Raw genomic sequence first — 21745 nt, 5'->3', positions numbered from 1 at the left:
ATTTAAAAAGACACATTTTATAAAACAGTCGCTACACTCTTTCAGGGTAAACCTTGCTGTTAACATTACATACATAGCACATGTGCTTTCGTTACAAGGTCGCATTTTGCCTCCTCCCACCGCGTGACTACCCCCTCAACCTTCCCCCCTCCCTGTGGCTAACAGCGGGGAACATTTCTGTTTAGCCACAGGCAAACAGCCCAGTAGGAATGGGCTCCTCTGAGTGTCCCCTGAAGAAAAGCACTCTATTTCAACCAGGTGACCATGAATTATATCTCACTCTCCTGAGGATAACACAGAGAGATAAAGAACGGATTTTGGTTGAATGCCAGCAAACATACACTGCAATGCTTTGTTCTACAGTGATTCCCGAGTACGTGTTACTGGCCTGGAGTGGTAAAGTGTCCTACCATGAAGGACGAAATAAGGCTGCCCTCCCCAGAAACCTTTTGCAAAGGCTTTAGGACTACATCTAGGAGAACCGCAAATGCCAGGGCAAAGTAATCCTTTCACATGCTTGCTTTTAAACCATGTATAGCATTTTAAAAGGTACACTCACCAGAGGTCCCTTCTCCGCCTGCTGGGTCCAGGAGGCAGCCTTGGGTGGGTTCGGGGGGTAGTGGCTCCAGGTCTAGGGTGAGAAACAGTTCCTGGCTGTCGGGTAAACCGGTTTCTCCGCTTGCTTGCTGTGAGCTATCTACAACCTCCTCCTCATCATCATCATCTTCGTCCCCAAAACCTACTTCCGTATTGCCTCCATCTCCATTGAAGGAGTCAGACAACACGGCTGGGGTAGTGGTGGCTGAACCCCCTAAAATGGCATGCAGCTCAACATAGAAGCGGCATGTTTGGGGCTCTGACCCAGAGCGGCTGTTTGCCTCTCTGGTTTTCTGGTAGGCTTGCCTCAGCTCCTTCAGTTTCACGCGGCACTGCTTCGGGTCCCTGTTATGGCCTCTGTCCTTCATGCCCTGGGAGATTTTCACAAAGGTTTTGGCATTTCGAAAACTGGAACAGAGTTCTGATAGCACGGATTCCTCTCCCCAAACAGCGATCAGATCCCGTACCTCCCGTTCGGTCCATGCTGGAGCTCTTTTGCGATTCTGGGACTCCATCATGGTCACCTGTGCTGATGAGCTCTGCATGGTCACCTGCAGCTTGCCACGCTGGCCAAACAGGAAATGAGATTCAAAAGTTCGCGGTTCTTTTCCTGTCTACCTGGCCAGTGCATCTGAGTTGAGAGTGCTGTCCAGAGCGGTCAGAATGGAGCACTCTGGGATAGCTCCCGGAGGCCAATACCATCGAATTGTGTCCACAGTACCCCAAATTCGAGCCGGCAACGTCGATTTAAGTGCTAATCCACTTGTCAGGGGTGGAGTAAGGAAATCGATTTTAAGAGCCCTTTAAGTCGAAATAAAGGGCTTCATTGTGTGGACGGGTGCAGGTTTAAATCGATTTAACGCTGCTAAATTTGACCTAAAGTCCTAGTGTAGACCAGGGCTTAGATTGTTCTGGGGAAAACCCTTCAAATATTCCCAGTGTTCAGCCTTGTGATTACAGCTACACTTGGGGGACAGGACCAAACCTTAAATATTGACTAATGGAGGTTTTTTTTCCTTATGTAGTAGAGAGAGCTTGAAACATGAAGCCTATGAGGGGCTGGCTGTAAGGCCTAATGCCCAAACTAAAGTCAGGGCCTGCTGCTATAAAGCAAAGTTAGCAAGAGTCAGGATATGAGCAAAAGTCAGGCCCTGTTACAAAGAAGATGCCTGCTTGCAGGTTCACCATCTGATGCAGCAACAGGGCTGGCATTGCAAAAAACACACTCGGTACTATGTATTCTCGTAAACACATTCCAGATGGATAGTGCCAGAGCATCCTGATACAAGGTTATGGTATAAACGCACTCCCTGAAGATGGTACAGGGAGATGGACATACTAATTCGTTCTATGGATAAGGTCAGGATGACAGGGTGATGGATAGAGATGTTTTGATCAAAGTAACATGTACAAGGTAAAGGGAGGTAACTAACCACATCACAGGGGCAATCCATAACTTGTTTATATCTTGTAAGGGGGGAGAGGAAGGTGCCGTCGCTCACTGAGCTGAGTCCATTGTCCTGGGCATACACTGTGCTTTGTTGGCAGTAAACCTGGCCGAGTGCCTTCGCTACTGAACCTAGTTTGTGGTCTTCTTTGGCAGTTCGACTGAGGTCTGCTGCGTCTGCTATCTGCATAGAGCTGGTGCAGCACACAGAGAGAACAAACACGCAGCCAACAAGTGACAATCATTTATAGTGCAGGAAATTATGAATCCAAAGCATTTCATCTTATATTACAATTGCAGTGATCCTCTGCATCATTCATCACACTGCAGAGGACTAGAGTTCATCAAGGAAGGATGTAAATAATAACATTAAACTGTCCACTATGAACTACTCAGCACAGCCAGGAGTAAATTCCACTAAGTGTGTTACACAGCAGCCAAGGATAACTGATTTATAAACCCAGCCATCAGATTGCAACCTAATAGCAGCTTCGTCATGCGATGGAAAGCTCTAGTGGCTCTAGAAATAATCCTAAGTGAGCGTTCGGGAGAAAACTTCCACATAAGAAAGATTGGTGATATCAACAGGATCCCTTTTAAGGTATGACTTCGTAAAGGACTAATGATTGTAGCGTGCATGTGTATAATAGTTGTGATTAGGCTTATATAGAAGTACTAGGTTATAGATATAGCCCTACCAAATTTGTGGTCTATTTCGGTCAATTTCACGGTCATAGAATTTTAAAAATTGTAAATTTCATGATTTCAGCTATTTAAATCTGAAATTTCACAGTGTTCTAATGATAGGATCCTGACCCAAAAAGGAGTTGGGGAGGGTCGCAAGATTATTGTAGGTTATTGGGTTATTGTGGGGTACTGCTACCCTTAGTTCTGCGCTGCTGCTGGCTACGGCGCTGCCTTCAGAGCTGGGCGGCTGGAGTGTGGCGGTTGCTGGCCGGGAGCCCAGCACTGAAGGCAGAGTAGCAGCGCAGAAGTCAGGATGTCAGGGTATGGTATTTGCACCCTTACTTCTGTGCTGCTTCTTGTGGAGTGGGGCCCTCAGTCAGCCACTGCCACACTCCAGCCACCCAGCTCTGAAGGCAGCACAGAAGTAAGGGTGGCAATACCATGACGACCCTAACATAACCTTGTGACTGTTGTATCTCCCTTTTGGGTCAGGGCCCCCCAATTTGAGAAACACTGATCTCCCTTATGAAATCTCTATAGTATAGAGTAAAAGCACACAAAAGACCAGATTTCACAGGGGGAGACCAGGTTTCATGGTCCATGACGTGTTTTTCATGGCCACGAATTTGGTAGGGCCCTAGTTACAGAAATAATAATATACAAAAATACAATAGAACTATTGCCACAGTGATTTAGTAGTATCAGTGAAGAAAATAATATGCAAATGATGAGTCCTGCTAATTGCTGCCATAACATAGGAAAACAAGTTTTCTGAACAAATTTTTGTGATTTCTTTCAATTTCCTATTTCTCAATCAGTGAGCTTCTTGAGTTGGTTTTAAATTGAGTGGACTAAAATTTAATAAATTTCACTGCAGTAATGTTACACTCAGTCCTGTTAGCTTCTTTACTCAGCCATCTCTGATACTGCACATTCTGTTCGCCTGCAATTGTTCTTCAATGAGCCTTTTATTTACTCATTTTTAATCCACTTTTTCCACTGGAATCTTTCTCTGCTCCTTTTGTCACTGTGTCCCCTCCAAATATGAATCTAATAACATTCAAGTTTAAATGGGACATTTGAGTCCAGATTGTTGGAGGCATTCTGTTCTAATGGATGGTGCAATGGATAGAGAATTGGGAGACCTTGTTTCTATTCCTAGCTCCGCTGTGACCTGCTATTTGATCTTGGGGAAGTCACTTCATCGCTCTGTGCCACTGTAGCCTCTCCCACCATTTGTCCGTCTTGTCTATTAGATTTTAAATTATTTGGGACAGGGACTGTCCCACACTATGTGCTACTAACAAATGATGATTTTAAATGGGTGCAAGTTTGCCCATCCTCAATGTTTTCTCTTTTCCTGCCAATTAAGGGACACAATACATTCCAACAGTTCCCCCTGGATTACCACTTCTACTGTCTTTTGCCATAATATATAGCTTCATATATTCAGTGATATCACTATCTCTTAGTTGCTCACTGGTGGTGGGTATCTGTTAATACTTTTGATGGTAAGCAAAGCCCTTTTACATGATCACAAAAACAAAGAATTGTGGATTTACAATGTTTGCAGATATGTTTAAGACAGCATATTCTTCTCAGTCAGCTACTCATTGCCCTTGGTAATTCTTCCCTTTTCCATGGTAGAATAGATGCCTTTAGTTCCTTTTCTGCTGGGGAAGTCTGCAAACCAAGCATCAACAGCTGCATTATTGTAATCACACATTTGTGATTACATCCCTCCTGGTGCTGAGGTTACAGTTGGAAGTTTCCTTCAGCTATGGATAAGAACAGTGGATGTCAGTGTTTTCATTTCTGGCTTCATCATTCTTGGCACATACATGTGTCAAAATAATGAACAATACTCTGTGTGTGTTCTGCATTCCGTGCTTGCTGTCATTCTGCATGGGTTTGTCCACATTCAGAAAAGACATCAATGTAACACTTGCTGTAAGCAAAAACACCATGTCTGTTTGGCATTTAGCATAAGCCAGATACCTGGCATGGCAGACATGGGAATTAGTACAGTTTATTCATGCTTTCTGATCACTAGCATCCTAACCTACGACATTTTCCATCACTTGAAAGGCCGTAGTCCTGACAGAATTATTATTCCCAGTGCCAATCACCGCTAAATAAATCACACCCTGCACTATCGCTCTGAGTAATCACAAAAAGGCCCAATTTTACTACCACTAAAGACCCTGGGAGTTTTGCCATTGACTTCAATGGGAGCAAAATGACTTGTTTACTTCAATGGGCTTTGGATCAGGCTCTTGGTGCTTCTGACTGACCAGATATATTGAAACATCTTGCATACATTTCACTTGCACTTACTCTGAACTAATGAGTAATTATATTTGTACTAAATGAAGGCTATCTGCATGCTTGTTTTCTTATTCCTGTGCTTGAGATTTGTTTGGGTTTGCTCTTGTCACTAAGTGGATCCCAAAATTAGCAAATACAGAACTACTTTTTCAGTTTTGTTTTTATAACTGAAATTCCTTTCAGAAGTATCTACAAAAATTACCGAAGGTACTTTACATACTGCTACATTCCACTTCCCATATTGCACCAAGCATAAGCATTATTGTAGCAGAAGCCTGGGTGTATAAGCAAAGCTTGAGTACTTTAGGTATACTCTAGGAAACATAAAAACACACACACACACATTTGGCTTTTAAAAAAACAAATTCAAGTTGCTGAAGGCAAATCAAAGCGAAAACCAGAAGAGTAAGGAGTAGAGCTATATTCCCATATACTTCATCATCTCATGCATACTTACGCACAGTCATTCACTTACACAAACCCTCCATAACCCAAATAAACTAACTTTACTTACGTACAGTCAAGTTGACAACCTTAACTCTGCCCTCTGAATTCTGTTGGATGATTTAAAAATCTTCTTTACATTTTGTGACTTGTAAAATGTACTATGTACATTGCAAATGTACATTGCATGGATCATTTCAGATATTTTAAATATAGATAATTTCCATACCACAAAGAGAATTTCTTCGTTAGCCCCAACCACCCTGTTTTATAGCTCAATTTTGAAGGATGCAAACTCAGATGAGCTCTTGAACCTTGCTTCACCTTCCTAAGCCAGTTTGGTGTCTCCTTTTTCACTCAGCACCCAATGCTTTAAGCATCTGGAATAAAATCTCCAATGCTTGATGCATAGCTAATTTTATTTTTCTACTCCAAAGTCTAGCAATTCAAAGCCAAGTAAACACCAGCAGGCTCCATTCACTTACACTATGCATTTTGATGCTAATTGCAGTTCCCTTAGCATTTTACATTGTTTGCACAAAATAGCATTGCTCTGCCTTCAAACAGTCAGTTCAGTGACAGCTGGAATGAGTTTATCTCATGCTGCTTAGCGTCAGGTGCATTCTTACAGCTTTCCTGTCTCCTTTTGAGGGCTAATTAAGGCATTCTTCTCTCTTGTTTAATTTTTACGTTTAAACAGCTGCATCTCATTTGGATATAACACACAGATGGCACCTGGCTTTCTTTCCATGAGTTAATTCTGGTTTGTTTTTTGGCAGGGGTGGGAGGTTGTTGATTTGTTTTTTCTCCCCTGACTAAAACTCCTTAAGTGGTTATTTTTGTATTTATGTAGGAAAATGAACTGAAGTTGCTGCTAATGGTAAGACCCTCTGTTCATTCACAAACTGGGCGCATCTTCCCAGGATCCTTAGCAGCTAGTCTCAGCCTACATTGAATCAAAGCCAAATACAAACCAGAGTCTTGGAGGTTTGTGAAAGATTGAAGAGTGAAAGGTTCACAAAAGAGGAATGACCTAAGAACAAGGTCGGTAGAAATAGGTAGGGAACTCATTCATAGCTATTCCACAAAAAGTAATACGTCTATGAAATAAGCTACCAGGAACCCCATCCTGCCCCCTCTGCACAAAGAGCTCCCACTGACATGAAGGAATTCTGTGCATGGTAGGCTTGTATGACTAGGCCCCAGAACGGGTAACCAATCCAGAGTTTAAAGACATTTAACTTTTCAGCACAGTCCTCACTGTCATGGGGGAATGAGGGATAGAGCACATACATGTTCCACTTTGTCCTACTCCCACCCACTCAAGATCCCAACCCCACACAGGGCTCCCAGTAAGATGAAGATAGGAAGCAGCTGAAACCTCTTTCCAAAGGTGCACTGGGGAGAACCTGTGATGAGGGACACTTGCCTCTCCTGAGTGCCTCCTGTCAGCTGGGTCTGATGCTGCTGCTGTCCCAGGTGCCCCCTGTAGATTTAAAACAAATAAAAGGAAGTTGTTCTTCACACAGCACACAGTCAACCTGTGGAACTCCTTGCCTGAGGAGGTTGTGAAGGTTAGGACTATAACAGGGTTTAAAAGAGAACTGGATAAATTCATGGAGGTTAAGTACGTTAATGGCTATTAGCTAGGATGAGTAAGGAATAGTGTCCCTAGGCTCTGTTTGTCAGAGGGTGGAGATGGATGGCAGGAGAGAGATTACTTGATCATTACCTGTTAGGTTCACTCCCTCTGGAACACCTGGCATTGGCCACTGTCGGCAGACAGGCTACTGGGCTGGATGGACCTTTGGTCTGACCCAGTATAGCCATTCTTATGTTCTTATGAACTTACTAGGTGGATATTCAGTGGCTCAGCCCTCCCGCTAAGTCACACAATCAAAACTGAGTGAACCTCTTCCAGGGGGAACAAAGACAGGTTTCAGAATAGCAGCCGTGTTAGTCTGTATCCGCAAAAAGAAAAGGAGTACTTGTGGCACCTTAGAGACTAGCCAATTTATTTGAGCATAAGCTTTCGTGAGCTATAGCTCACTTCATCGGATGCATACAGTGGAAAATACAGTGGGGAGATTTATATACATAGAGAACATGAAACAATGGGTGTTACCATATGTAAGGGGACTGTTGCCCCCTTACTAACATTCAGTGGGGGTGTTTTAGTTGCTAGCTCCCAGTACTAAAAAGGGGGAAGGGTCGATGGGGAATCAGGACCCTGAGACTGAAAGCCCCCAGGAACAATGGGGAGAGGCCAATGCTCCAGGTCAGCCTGAATGACAGGGCGGGCAGGCTAATCAGGGAGACAGGAGGCCAGGGAGGTCCTGTCCTCCGTGTGAGCTGGAATTGCCTGGGTCAGACAGAGTGGGGCCGAGCTAAGGAGAAAGCAGGGGCGCAAGCTGAGCTGGGGAGCAGAACTGGGCCAGATCCAGAGAGAGCAGCCCCTGTCCTGGGAGCAGAGCTTCAGCTGCAAAGCCAGAGACACAGCCCAGAGAGAGCAGACTTGCCCTGGGAGGAGAGCTGCAGCAACCAGAGCCAGAGGGGCCAGAAAAGCAGCCCAGGAAGCAGGTCAGTGCTGGGAGCAGAGCTGTAGCAACCAGAGGCAGAGGGGCCAAAGAAGCAGCCCAGGGAGCTGGAGGCAGAGCAGCAGAGACAGAGTGGTGGAGCTGGGGCTGGAGCAGTCCAGAGCTGGGTGCGGTGAGCAGCTGGGGAGAGCGAGGGGGGATCCTGGGCAGTGGGCCCAGCATAGGGGGAGACCTCAGCCAAGAGGCTCTGCAGGCCAGGCTTGGATCGTAACTCCGACAGGGCGGGGGCGACACTGGGAAGAAGGGTCCTACCACTTAGAGCCTGAGAGCGTGAGGCCACCACCAGAGCGAGTGTCCAACCCACAGCATCCCTGCAGCACAGCCAGGGCCTGAGAAGAAGGCCTGGGAAATACAAGGAACAGACGGTGAACTGCTCTGATGTTCCAGAGACACTGTTTGTGATGTTCCCTGCCACAGAGCGGGTTGATGTGTTTCCTTTAACCTTTCCCATTTTTCTGTATTCTTTTTAAAATTAATTGTTGATTAAATAATTTGCATTTGCTTTAACTTGTGTGTAATGGTCAGTGGGTCAGAGAAGTGCCCAGTGCAGAGAGAGCACCCCGGAGTGGGGACACCCTAGCCCCTGTCCTAGGTGACCACAGCAGGGTTGGGAGTTGAACCCCACCCCCCAGGAACCCTGGGCCCAGCCTTGTTGGGGTTACGAGGACTCTGCCAGACAGGAGAGTGGCAGGGGAGTCCTCAAGGGCAGGGAGGCCACTGGGTAAAGGAAGTGGGAGTGAGGACTCAGATCCTTTCACTAGCCCACTTCACCGGGGTAGTGCAGAAGCCAGGAAAGTTTCCCACAATAGCGGGACTATTCCCCCGCTTACACATACACACTGTAACTAGAGTGATCAGGTAAGGTGAGCTATTACCAGCAGCAGAGCTGGGGGGAAAAAGCCTTTTGTAGTGATAATCAAGGTGGGCCATTTCCAGCAGTTGACAAGAATGTGTGAGGAACAGTAGCAGGATGTGGGGGGGAATAAACATGGGGAAATAGTTTTACTTTGTGTAATGACACATCCACTCCCAGTCTCTATTCAAGCCTAAGTTAATTGTATCCAGTTTGCAAATTAATTCCAATTCAGCAGTCTCTCGTTGGAGTCTGTTTTTGAAGTTTTTCTGTTGAAGAATTGCCACTTTTAGGTCTGTAATCGAGTGACCAAAGAGACTGAAGTGTTCTCTGACTGGTTTTTGAATGTTATAATTCTTGATGTCTGATTTGTGTCCATTTATTCTTTCACGTAGAGACTGTCCAGTTTGGCCAATGTACATGGCAGAGGGGCATTGCTGGCACATGATGGCATATATCACATTGGTAGATGTGCAGGTGAACGAGGCCTCTGATAGTGTGGCTGAAGTGATTAGGCCCTATGATGGTGTCCCCTGAATAGATATGTGGACACAGTTGGCAACGGGCTTTGTTGCAAGGATAGGTTCCTGGGTTAGTGGTTCTGTTGTGTGGTTGCTGGTGAGTATTTACTTCAGGTTGGGGGGCTGTCTGTAAGCAAGGACTGGCCTGTCTCCCAAGAACTGTGAGATGGGTCGTCCTTCAGGATAGGTTGTAGATCCTTGATGATGTGTTGGAGAGGTTTTAGTTGGGGGCTGAAGGTGATGGCTAGTGGCGTTCTGTTATTTTCTTTGTTGGGCCTTTCCTGTAGTAGGTGACTTCTGGGTACTCTTCTGGCTCTGTCAATCTGTTTCTTCATTCAGCAGGTGGGTATTGTAGTTGTAAGAACGCTTGATAGAGATCTTGTAGGTGTTTGTCTCTGTCTGAGGGGTTGGAGCAAATGTGGTTGTATCGTAAAGCTTGGCTATAGACAATGGATCGTGTGGTGTGGTCTCGATGGTAGCTGGAGGCATGTAGGTAGGCATAGCGGTCAGTGGGTTTCCAGTATAGGGTGGTGTTTATGTGACCATCGCTTATTAGCACCGTAGTGTCCAGGAAGTGGATCTCTTGTGTGGACTGGACCAGGCTGAGGTTGATGGTGGGATGGAAATTGTTGAAATCATGGTGGAATTCCTCAAGGGCTTCTTTTCCATGGGTTCAGATGATGATGTCATGAATGTAGCACAAGTAGAGTAGGGGCGTTAGGGGACGAGAGCTGAGGAAGCGTTGTTCTAAGTCCGCCATAAAAATGTTGGCATACTGTGGGGCCATGCGGGTACCCATAGCAGTGCCGCTGCTGTGAAATAGTTATGGGTGAGGACTAAGTCACAAAGTTCAGCCACCAGGTTTGCTGTCTCCTAGGCAGGGAGCCACGGGGTCTGCGTGCTGCCCCCGCCCCAAGCACCGGCTCCACACTCTGCAGCTGCGGGGGGGGCAGTGCCTGCAGATAAGAGCAGCACGTGGAGCCTCCTGGCCCCTCCACCCCACCTACGAGACGGATTTTCTGGCTGCTTCTAGGGCACGTGCAGCATGGTGCCAGGACAGGCAAGGAGTCTGCCTTAGCCCATCTGCACCACTGACCAGGAACTGCCTGAGGTAAGCCTCTGCCCCAACCTGGAGCCCCCTCCACCCGAAATATGTCATCCTCGGCCCCACCCCAGAGTCTGCACCCCCAGCCCAGAGCCCATACCCCCTTCTGCACCCGAAACCAGTGCCTCAACCTGCAGCCCCCTACCGCACTCTGAATCCCTTGGCCCCACCCCCCAGCCAGGAGCCCCCTCCTGCACCCCAAACCCCTCATCCCTGATCCCACCCAAGAGCCCGCACCCCCCAGCCAGAGGCCTCACCCTCTACCACACCCCAACTCCCTGCCCCAGCCTGGAGCCGCCTCCCACACCCTGAACGCCTCATTCTGGCCCACCCTGGAGCCTGCACCCCCAGTTAGAGCCCTCACCCCCTCCCGCACTCCTAGCCCCTGCCCCAGCCCAGTGAAAGTGAGTGAGGGTGGGGGAGAGCGAGCCACCGAGGGAGGGGGAACGTAGTGAGCAGGGGCCGAGCCTCGGGGCAGAGGCAGGGCTAGGGTGTTAGGTTTTTGTGACTAGAAAGTTGGCAACCCTAGTCTCAGATACCCTCTCCCACCCACCAGCTTTCTGTCCCAGACTCGGTATCCCAGTCTTCTCTTTGTGCCCCCAACCTCCACTCCAGCTCCTGTCTCTCTGCATTTGAATCAGGCAGCTTCCTCCTCCATGTTACCTGGGCCTAGTGGGGGGGAATCATTGAGAGCACTTAAATGTCAGTCTCCCTGCTTTCAGTTCTAGAGCTCTGCCCAGAGTAGCCTAGTTCTACAGTTAGAGGGAAAGTCTGCTCAGCCCTGAGTTAGAGCATGCTCAGCGCAGACTGAAATCTTCAGCATTTTTAGTTGTGAAACTCTGCTAGTCTCTACTGAGTGTATACAAACTAGTTTTTTTGTCAAATGTCTATAACTTGGCCAAAATGTGGACAGATTTTCACCGGGATGGCAAAAATCACATCTCTGACACAAAGGCCACACTCTGCCAAATTTCAGGTCCCTCCTCCAAAGCATCGGGGCACGAGAGCTTCTCAAATAAAAGGTTGCCAGAATTTAACCTGGGCAAAATATCGTTTTTCTCTAGCCTCGTTCGCAGAAATAGCTGACCCATTTTGGCTGAAATTTTCCAAAATAATTCAGGCCGAGGCAGATACCTGGCCTGGGAAATTTCAGCCTGAAGTGTTAAAATACAGTAAAGTTGTAAACAACTGAAACTAGGGTCTTATAATGGGAAATGGTAGCTCTACCTATAATAATAATTAAATTCTTCTTCTTTCCATTAGAAAGCTAATTATCACAGACCTGTTATGCTATAGCAAATGTACATTGTTCAGAGGGACAAGCACTGCACTTCCTCTGGTTACATTCTGATAACACTCTGAAAATTTAAATTTACAGTTCCCCCAAAATATAGTAGTGGTATCATCAAATATACACAAGAAGATTTAGATTGGCTAACATGCAAATAATATGAAAACTCTTTTGGGTAGTATACCCATGCAAATAGCCCAGGGCTATTTTGTTCACTTTATCCAACCTCAGCTACATTCCAGGGATTAGAAATTATCTAAGAAACAGAGAGCAAAGAATTGGAAGAAATGGTCATTTTTTATCCCTGCAAAAGTTTAATGATGGGGGTGTCACAAGATTCCACACCAGGACTGATGTCCATCACCTCAATTTATTAATGATCTGGAAAAAAGGAGTGACCGGGACGTTCGCAAAAGTTGAAGATGATAAAGCATTATTTACGTTGATCAAGGATGGAGGAGACTGAGAGTAATTTCAGAGGGATCTAGCCATGCTATACAAATGGGAAACAATGGCTGATGAAATTTGAGGTTGACAAATACAAGGGAATGCAAATTGGAAGGCAGCATCTGAACTACCCGTACATCTTTTGGGGCACTAAATTAACTATGATAATTCAGGCAAACGAGTTAGTCATCACTGTGAGCAGCTCAAAGACCATCTCTGCCCAATGGTGCTTAAAGAAGTAAACAATTATCTGATGCATAAGGAATGGACAAGAATCCTGATAATCCTAGGTACTGGAACTAGGGTGCTGGAGATGCAGCAGCACCCCCTGGCTTGAAGTGCTTTCCATCATATACAGGGTTTACAGTTTGGTTCAATGGCTCCCCCACTATAAAATTGTTCCAGCATCTCTGCTGACAATATTACAATGCAGTTATATAAATCAATGATATGTCCTCACCTGAAGTACCATGTTAAGTTCTGGTCACCCTGTCACCAAAAAGGATATAGCACAGAGAGAGAGAGGGTTCAGAACTGGACAGTGATTTACTGGAGGCGTGGAAGAATAATGGGAGCTGAAAAATAGTGGAACTATTGACTTCAGAGAGGAGACAAATAAGAGGGGACAAAATAAAGCCATGCAAACTAATATTTAATATTGAGAAGGTAAATCAAGCACTCCCATTTATCCGCTCTCATAATAAAATAACAAGAGAACTTTTGGTGAAATTGACTGATACAAGGAAATGTGTTTTGCATAATTAGTCAGTGGAACTCATTGCCATGAGATATCAATGAGACTAGGAGTCAGACAAGATTCCAAAAAAAGACTGAACATTTGTGTGGATAACGAGAACATCCAGAGTTACAGGATTATAAACAAAGAACAAATATAAAAGTTTGGAAGGGATATAAAGCCTCTGGCTTCGGGACATAGGACAGCTTCTGACTGAAGAAGTTAGAAAGTAATTTCCTCATTGGGCAGGATATTTCATAAATGTCCATTTAAAGTTGTGTATTCCTCTGAAACCCGGTGCTAGCCACTGTCAGAGAGGGTATACTGGTCTAGATGGACATTGGTCTGATCCTAAATGGCAATTCCTGTGTTCTGAAGCAGAGCTAGATCTGAGCTATAACATAAAAATCTGCATTCAGGTTTAGATTACCCCCAAAATGATCCCAAATTTTGGTCTGATCCCATCTTTAATGCAAAGGAAGTTAATGCTATTCGTTGCCACAGAAAGTCATTGAAGCCAAGAATTTTAGCAAGTTTCAGATAGGGATTGGCGATGAATAGATATAAAAACCCCAAGAATATCCAGAGTTATAATTGTTACTAGTAACAAATTCTGGAAAGCATATAAAACCTCATGTTTCAGGGTTTAGGAAGCCAATTCTCCGTGTTAGAGATTAGGATGAGAACTAATGTAGGGGGCCAATTATCTCACATCTGCCTACGGTGAAGTTCTGACATGTTCCTCTGAGGCACCTGATGCTGGTGCTGTTAGGGACAGGATACTGGACTAGATGCACCATGGCTCTGATTCCGTCTGGCAATTCTGATGTTCCACGAGGGAGTGATGTTTGACAAGTGCCACAGATGAACCTTACTTGAGATACGTAAAACTTTCAGGGCACTGTTTCTTCCTCACCTGGGTCCCAGTTCAACGGAGTACCTAATAACTTTAAGTATGTAAGTAGTCCCATTAAGGTCAATGGTCTAAGCACGTGCTCAAAGTTATGCACATGCTTAACCTGCTGAACTGAAGCCATGTATATCCCTGGCTGCTGCTTGCAAAGCATAACAGAAGATACATGCTCAGTACTGCCCACAACAAAGCAGGCAATCTCCCGCAGTGCTTCAAGACTATATTGGATGCTTACAACCAGCCAGTAAATGATTCTTCAGATCAGAGCAAACTGCACTCTCCACCTAGCTGATGAGGGCAGCAACCAGAACCCCAAAGTCACTGAAACACTCAAACTACTAACCAGAAGCGACATGAATATATAAAGAATATTGACCGGTTGCTTTTCCGGATGAGAGATTCCAAGGAGCTACGGAAAAATTACAGCATGCTGATGATCACTTTATCTTAGGAGGTTCCATAGCATCCATCAACATGATATCTCATCACTGTAATAGTGGTACAAATATAGATAGAGTCCTCTAAAATTGCAAGCACTATTTTAAACATCTAGGTTTGACTTGTGATTGCTAACGGGACTCCCTTAGCAGGTAGTTACATTCCTAGCTCCTAAATGGGGTTGTTAATTTTTGAAGGAGCTTTGAGTTTGCAAAGCATTATGAGTGTTAATTATTAGCAAGGTGAAAAGAAGGCTGATTAATCAAGAAACCACTCTGCCTTTTAGCTCTGAGATAGTGGGGGCTGCATTAGCTCTTGAATTATAAAATCTTTATGAGAAAGTCTGGTTGTTGTGGAGACCACAGGCCTCTGCTGATTAATTTTATTTATTTATATTCCGCCGGTTTGCACCATGGTACAAAAAAGATTCTGCCATCTTTGAAATGACTGCAATAATTGTGGTAGGGTGTAGAGGTGGATTAAAGGCATGACATGACAAATTTATTTTCCAACAAATATCTGAGAGAGACCTGGCTTTAGCTTATCCCAGTATTGTCAACTCTTGTGATTTTTATCATGAGTCTCACAATATTGGATTTTTTTCCTTAAATCCTCTACTCCTGAAGTTGTGAGATTCCCAGCTTTCATTTTAAAATCAAATTTCTAGCTCTTGTGGTTGCAGAGAAAAGCTGGGAAATGTGAATCCTAAAAGTTCAAAATCCAGAGGGCAAAGACCCAGATTGTATTATTTATAAAATGTCATTACTTTTAAGCCAATCTCATTATTTTAGTGAGCCTGACTTGATTTTTGAATATTTTGGGTCGACAGTACTGTTATCTGGTCAGATAAGGAAACATATCTAAAATCACTTCTAGCCCTATAATTTACCTTGTATTTTTAGAGTTTGTAAATCATCATAGCTCAATCCCTAAGGGAGTGTGTAGCAAGACATTTGTTGCCCTAACTCTCATCTCTCTTATGCAAGTGTAATTCAGAAATAAGTCACTGGGGTCAGATCAAACTCAGAGGGCCCAATTTTCCTGTTTCTACACTAGTGTAACTCCACTGAGTTACCCCTGATTTAGACTGGTCTAAGTGAGAGAAGGACCAGGCATTTCTGATCCCTTACATTAAGACCCATTTACTCTACTCTGTCAATGTAAAGTGACCTTAAAATAGGTGCAAATATAATTTATCCCTATTTTAATGCCACTTCACACTGCCAAAATGATGCAAAGGGGTCTTATAAAGGCTTGTCTACACATTGCATTATTCAGGAACAACTGTTCCTGAATAACTGATGTCTGGACACTCTTATTCTGGAATAAAAAGTGCCTTGTTCCTGAAAGTGAATTAAACCAAATAGAAAGAGTGCATTCTTATTCTGGAATAAATGTCTATACACGGAGTTACTCAAGAATAGCTCTGTCTGAGTAACTCTATGTGTAGACAAGCCCTAATTAGTGAAAATGAGAATTAGTTCCAGAGTACGTAATAGGTTGCATAATCGTAGAATCACAGACATGTAGGCTGGAAGGGACCTTGAGAGGTCATCAGGTCACCCTCTACAGTGCTGAGGCAGGACCAAGTAAACCTAGACCATCCCTGACAGGTGTTTGTCCAACCTGTTCTTAAAAACCTCCAATGATGGAGATTCCACCACCTCCCTTGGAAGCCTGTTCCAGAGCTCAACTGCCCTTATGGTTTAAAAGTTTTGTCTAATATTTAACCTAAATCTCCCTTGCTGCAGATTAAGCCCATTACTACTTGTCCTATCTTCAGTGGACATGGAGAACAACTGATCAATCTTCTTTATAACTTCCCTTAACATATTTGAAGAATGCCATCAGGTACCCATTTTTCTCAAAACTAAACATACCTGTTTTTTTAACCTTTCTCCAGGTTTTCTAAACCTTTTATAATTTTTGTCACTGTAATCTGGATTCTCTCCAAATCATCCACATCTTTCCTAAAATGTGGTTCCCAGAATTGGACACTCTATCCTAGCTGAGGCCTCACCAGTGCCAAGTAGAGCAGCACAGTTGCCTCCTGTCTTACCATGCAACACTCCTGTAAATACACCCCATCATGATATTTGCGTTTTTCATGACTTCATCCCAGTTTTGACTCATATTCAATATGTGATCCACTATAACCCCGAGATCCTTTTCAGTAATGCTGTCTACCATCTAGCCAATCATTCCCTACTTTGTAGTTGCACATTAGATTCTTTTTCTTAAGTGAAGTACTTTGCATTTGTTTTTACTGAATTTCATCCAGTTGATTTCAGACCAATTCTCTAATTTGTCAAGGTCATTTTGAATTCTAATCCTGTCCTTGTGCAGAAAATCCTAGTGTTCAAAGTTAGTGATGTCACCTTTAACTCAATGCTAATGATTTTGAAAGAATGCTCCAAGCTTGTGTTAGCTCTCTTAACCACCATATCACACTGTGCGCTCATGTTCAGTTGATTATCCACAATAACCCTCAACTCTTTTTCAGAGTTGCTGCTTTCCAGGCTACAGTCCCCCATCTTGTAAGTGTGATCTACATTCTTCGTTCATAGGTATGCGATCTTGCATTTGACTTGTCTCATTTAACATTTTCATTAATGACCTTGCATAAAAGTGGGAGTGTGCTAATTAAATGTGCAGATGACACAAAGTTGGGAAGTATTGCCAGTATGGAGGAGGACCAAAATATCACACAAGAAGATCTGGATGACCTTGAAAACTAGAGTAATAGAAATGGGATGAAGTTTAATAATGCAAAGTGCAAAGTCATGCACTTAAGGACTAACAACAAAATTTTTTTTCTATAAACTGAGGATGTATCAGTTGGAAGTGACAGGAGGAGAAACACCTGGGTGTACTGGTTGATCACAGGATGACTCTGAGCCACTGATGTGATGCAGCCATCAAAAAAGTGAATGCAATCCTAGGTTACATCAGAAGAGGCATTTCCAGTAGAGATAGGGAAGTGTTGTTACCACTATGCAAGGCTCTGGTGAGGCATCATCTGGAATACCATATGCAATTCTGGTTTTCTGTGTTTAAGAAGGATTAATTCCATCTGGAACATGTGAAGAGAAGGGCTACTAGGATGATCAGCGGAATGGAAAACTTATCTTATGAGAGGAGACTCAAAGAGCTTGGCTTTTTTAGCCTAACCAAATGAAGGCTGAGGGGAAATATGATTGCTCTCTATAAATACATCAGAGGGATTAACACCAGTGAGGAAGAGGAGTTATTTACATTAAGGGCCAGTGTTGGCACAAGAACAAATGGATATGAACTAGTCATCAACAAATTTAGGCTTGAAATTAGACAAAGTTTTCTATCTATCGGAGGAGTGCAGTTCTGGAAGAGCTTCCCAAGGGGAGCAGTGGGGGCAAATAGCCTAACTTGTTTCAAGACTGAGCTTGATAAATTTATGGAGGCAGTATGATGAGACTGCCTACAATGGTATAAAGCCAATCTGCAACCGCTAGTAGCGGATATCCCCAATGACCAGTGATGGGACACTTGATGGGGAGGGCTCTGAGTTCCTACAGAGAATTCTTTCCTGGTGTCTGGCTGTTGGGTCTTGCCCAAATGCTCAGGGTCCAACTGATCGCCATATTTGGGGTCAGGAAGAAATTTCCCCCCAGGTCAGATTGGCAGAGACCCTGGGTTTTTGGTTTTTTGTTTTTTTGCCTTCCTCTACGGCATGTGGCCCATCTGCAGCTGCTAGTATCAAATATCTCCAACAGTTGAAGATGCGACACTAGATGGGGATGTCTCTGAGTTGCTACAGAGAATCGTTACTAGGTGTCTGGCTGGTGGGTTTTGCCCACACGTTCAGGGTCTAACTGATCATTATATTTGGGGTTGGAACAGAATTTTTCCTTAGTTCAGATTGACAGAGGCCCTGGAGGGTTTTCACCTAGGGTTGCCAATTTTGGTTGGATGTATTCCTGGAGGATTCATCACATGATGCACTCTTTAATTAAAGGTTAATCTTTATTTCCTGGAGACTCCAGGGCAATCCTGGAGGCTTGGCAACCATAGTTTCACCTTCCTCCTCAGTATGCGGCACGGGTCACTGGCTAGCTTGAGCAAGAGTAAATGGTGGATTCTCTGTAACTTGAAGTATTTAAATAATGATTTGAGGACTTCAGTAACTTAGCCACAGGTTATGGGTCTATTACAAGAGTGAGTGAGGTTCTGTGGCCTACGATGCACAGGAGGTCAGACTATATAGTCCCTTCTGGCCTTGAAGTCTGTGAATCTATATTTTCCTCCAGATCATTTTGTGGATTCTAAAAAGGATTTTTTTTCTAGTTTGAATTAATTTTGTTTAAAAAGGGTCTCTATGACACTCCTGATAAAAAACTATGTATTGTCATGGTCTAAGATCCCTCTAAGCTGTGTGGCCACGCAGCTGCCTATTAAGCCCCAAGCCGGGGCTGAGGCCTGCGGCGGGGAGAGATGCCTCTCCCCCAGCAGGGACCTGCCACGGTGGGGAGAGGCGCCCCTCCCCCTGCCCCAGTACGGAGCTGCCCTGGACTTGCCACAGCCGGGGAAAGGCACCTCTCCCCCAGCCTCAAGCTGCTGCAGCAAGAGGGGAGTGAGGGCTTCCTATCTGGAGCCCTCACCCCCTGCACCCAACTCTCTGCCCCAGCCCCGAGCCCCCTCCCGCACCCCGAACTCCTTATCCCCAGCCCCACCCCAGAGCCTGCACCTCCAGTCAGAGCCCTTGTTCCCCCCAAATCCCAACCCTCTGCCCCAGCCCTGTGCCCCCTCCCACAATCCAAACCCCTTGGCCCCACCCCCACCACATAAATTTTATGTGCACCAATATGAATAGGATGCTTTAATCTTTAATAGGTATCCTTTAATACCCTTTTTCTCCCCTTATACACCATACTTCAGTTATCTCTTGATCTTCTTTTTGATAAAAAGTGTCCTCCAAGTCTTATCCACTCATGTCACAAAGCTGTGGTGAGGAGGAAGCACAGAAACAATGTTGCAGAGAGAGGACATGTCCTCGGTGCTCATTCGACTCGCAGAAGTGACATCATTTGACAGGGTAGAAATAGAGCTGTGCAGGTAGGGAAGCACAAGCACAAGGGAAGCTCCCTTTCTTAGATTGTGCATTCTTCAGTGTAGTATAATGGAGACCTGATCTAGCTCCTAGCTGCTGTGTGTGACTGTCTGGATAACAGATTTATTATTTACATGTTACCTCAGATCTCCTTGGTCCTCCTCAGTCTGTCTACTGGTCTGGGTAAGGCACAAAGACAGGTCTGGAGACACTGTAGATCTCCCTCTGGTAATGGACGAGCTGGCATCCAGATTCATGTTGTTAGAACTATTGCTCTCTTTGATAGTATTGCCACACAATATTGTTAACTTCACAGCATGAGTCAACAGGGCTGCTCTTGTGTGGCTCCATTCCTTCCTTCCTGAATACGAAACACCACCCAGTGCAAAAAAAATTCTCTTCTGTTTCCCCTGGACACTTGCATGTGAGATTATCTGTGTTCCATCCTCAGGACCATTGGGAGGGTAAGTGAGGAAACAGTGGTCCCAATGTCTTTAGTATGCTGATGACATACAGCTGTATGTTGCTGTCTCATTAGACCACCCTGGAACAGTCAATTGCATTACTTAGTGTCTGGGTAACATCGGTCCTTGGATGTGGGCTAGCTGGCTGATACTGGGTCCCGATAAAACAAAGTGATATTGTACTACTGGGGGAATTCTGTGCCACTGCAGAATTAATGTCCCCTGGAGATTTCACTCTTTCCCTGCAAAACAATTGATTCACGTACCCTTCCTGGACAGCAGTCAAGGGATGTTCAGGTACCAGGAGCAGCCAGGGCAGATATAAATCACTACTTTGGAGGGTGAGGCTGGTTATGTGCGAGAGACTCTGTCCCCCTCGTTCACTAGCACGATGCACCTGGAGCCGGGGAGGTGCAGGGTTGGGAACGTCCCAGCGGTGGCTCCTACCATGTGCCGGGCTCCAGCTGTTAATCCCAGCTGGGCTTGGGTGGGGCTGGGACTTCCTCTTCCCATGCACAGGTCAGACCCACCTTCAGGAACCTCCCCCAGCTGCAGGAAGCTCTTCACATCCCCTCTTGGCTTTCTAGCCATCGGGTGGGCAAGGTCACTGTACAGGGAGCTCCCCTCTCATCTGCCGAACACATGTGCATCTGGACCCCCCCCCCCGGCACTCAGACTCCCCTGCTGAGCCCCACCCCCCTGCATCCAGAATAGATAATTAGTATAAATGTAACTCTGTGATTTTAATAGGGGCTACATCATGTGCAAAACTCAGAACAGCCTTTCCTACCTAGTCCATAATTATTAAGTTAATTATTAAGTTAATATTCAAAGGCCACAGAAAGGAATGGGACCCCATTGTACTAGGAAAGCAAAGACCTTACTCGAAAGAGCTTTACAGCATTGGCATCACTTCCACATGAAGTCCTCTGCTCCCATTGAGCACCTCAGAAGGGGCTTTCAGTACCTTGCCAGGGAGAGTCTATAGGGAAGATGGGTGAGGAGACCATTATGGGACCTGATAGAAAAGGGGGGAATATAAGAGTAACACTTCCCAATGTTAAAAGCACCTAGAAAAAGCTTTGTAAGAGATGGGATTGTAACTATTTTTAGGTATCTTAAATCTTCGTATCGTATAGAGCTAGTTGAAATTTGGAATTTCTATTCTGGGGGCAATTTTGAAATTTATTTCCATTCTGAATCTGAAATTTCCTGCAAAATGAATTTTTTGGAAAAAAATCATTTCAGGTCAGTGAACATATTCTGTTACAATAAAATCAAAATGTTATGTTCTGATTTTGACGTTTTATTTTATATATTAGAATTTATAAAATCAAATTTCAAAACAGAGTTGTCTGGAATAAAAAAATTGAAATGTTCCATTCTGACAAGGTTGAAATGGAATGTATTCTTGACTGCATCGAAACACTTTGTTTCAGTTTTTTTTCTTCAAATTTCAGTTGCACGGAAATCAACAAGTTCCCACAGAAAGTTTCAATTTTGATGAAACATTTCCAACAGAAAAAACATTTAGTCAAATTTTCAACCACATCTCATAGAAAGAGTTCGCATCCAAAGAAGTACTTTAAAAACAAACCAAAAAAATCAGCATTCCAGTTTATAGTCCTCTTAAACAGGAAAACAGATTTTTCTTCCCACTGAAAACTGCCATCAGTAAGAAATTTAATTGTGCAGTTTACTGAAGTGAATATTACAATATTAGAGATAACAGGCTTTGACCTTAACGGATTAATCATTGTTGGCAACGTTGAATTTGAATGTTTTATATAA

General features: G+C 44.5%; 1 long non-coding RNA gene across 1 annotated transcript; it reads right to left on the bottom strand.

Moving 5' to 3' along the window:
- Positions 1–3543: 3543 nt before the first annotated feature.
- Positions 3544–20925, bottom strand: LOC311514737. Its single transcript, XR_014709928.1, has 3 exons — positions 20839–20925; positions 6933–6989; positions 3544–4509 (listed from the first exon to the last, which is right to left on the bottom strand). It is a non-coding gene; the product is annotated as an uncharacterized lncRNA (long non-coding RNA).
- Between the last annotated feature and the right edge of the window lie 820 nt (positions 20926–21745).

Source organism: Lepidochelys olivacea (genome assembly GCF_965140295.1).
Source record: "Lepidochelys olivacea isolate rLepOli2 genome assembly, chromosome: 1".
Classification (NCBI taxonomy): domain Eukaryota; kingdom Metazoa; phylum Chordata; order Testudines; family Cheloniidae; genus Lepidochelys; species Lepidochelys olivacea.
This window is presented reverse-complemented; position numbering and strand designations above follow the sequence as displayed.